Source organism: Octopus bimaculoides, chromosome 6 (genome assembly GCF_001194135.2).
Source record: "Octopus bimaculoides isolate UCB-OBI-ISO-001 chromosome 6, ASM119413v2, whole genome shotgun sequence".
Classification (NCBI taxonomy): domain Eukaryota; kingdom Metazoa; phylum Mollusca; class Cephalopoda; order Octopoda; family Octopodidae; genus Octopus; species Octopus bimaculoides.
This window is the reverse complement of record NC_068986.1, coordinates 56,729,848-56,731,479: the sequence shown is the minus strand read 5'-3', so window position 1 is coordinate 56,731,479 and position 1,632 is coordinate 56,729,848.

Here is a 1,632-nt window from a genome sequence, read left to right as displayed (position 1 = left end):
TATATACATATACATATATATGTACATATACATATACGTATACATATATATCGTTGTGTGTGTGTGTGTGTGTGTGTGTGTGTGTGTATGTGTGTGTAAATTCACAGTCATATCTAAGTTTGTGATACGTAGTAATAGTTTTGAAAAATAATTATGATAAATAATCATGGTAATTTAGATAACACATGTTGTTTAACCAGAAGAGTGAGTGTGAATATTATAATAAATGAATTAGAAATATGTTCACAATGTTTAGGCCAAATTGCGTACATATCTATAATCAAGATGTACACATATGCACCCGCATACATAATCATAAATATAGCTCATAGATGAGATCCAAATGTTCTCCGTATAGAATACACTTTGTAGTGCCCAAGAGATCAATTTATAAAGATCAATTTATAAAATATCAATATATAAATATATAAAGATCAATATATAAAAAGCATCTTAAACACATGAAATAGAAAAAATGTATATATGTATCGGATCTTCTTATATGAATGCATATATACATTTTTTGTATTTCATGTATTTAATGTACTTTATATATTGATCTGTCTCACTTGCTTTCCTTACATTTACTTCCATAATCATATATATGTATATGTTTATCAATGTTTACATATCTATGTGCTGTGTTATGTTTGCATTTGTGTAAATGTGTATATAAGTGTACGCATACATATTTGAAAAATTCAAAGAGGTATTAAGATGAACAGGTAATAACGATCATTCATTCAGTAGACAAATGTTGACATGCGCACAACCATATTTATGAGTATGTGTATAATTAGATAGATAGACAGACAGATAGATAGATAGATAGATAGATAGATAGATAGATAGATAGATAGATAGATAGATAGATAGACAGTCAGACAGACAGACAGACAGACAGACAGACAGACAGACGGTTAGACAGATAGATAGACAGATAGATAGGGACCTGTACTTTATTAAAGCACATAAATTTCTATATAACTGTACTATCACCTAATGTCAAAATCGACAAACGAATACTTTGATTCTTGCTTGCAAATCGTAAAAGGATGATAGTAGGTAATATTGTCGAAGAAAATATTTCGTTTATTTCAAAATCCACTTTTGTATCATCACCACATCTTATTTTAAAACAGATAGTGATACTGCATGTACATATATAAGGCTATTGATATGAATATCTCTTTGAAAATCAAAGACAATAGGATAACTATGAACAACTGCTTTGAAACCTTCAGCTTCTGTATCTAAAATATAAATTTATATTTATACTAATAATCATTGATGACTTAGTTTTGTAAGTAAATGCCTAAGTGACAATCTGGATAATCTAGGGTTTTGAGAAATCAACCAACCGACATAGAAATTACAAATACAGTCTGTAAACAGAACAGTAAAAATATGTAAGATGTTTCTCAATTTTGTAATTTGACATTGTTTTATTATGTACATTCCAACGACGGAGCTTCGTATCATTGTTAGAGACCAGCTCTTTTATCAGAGGCAAAACTAAAGTAATTAGAAACAGCAGAGAAAATACATGTGTGTGTGTGTGTGTGTGTTATATAAATATATGTATGTGTGTGTGTATACATGTATGTATATGGATATATATATATATATATA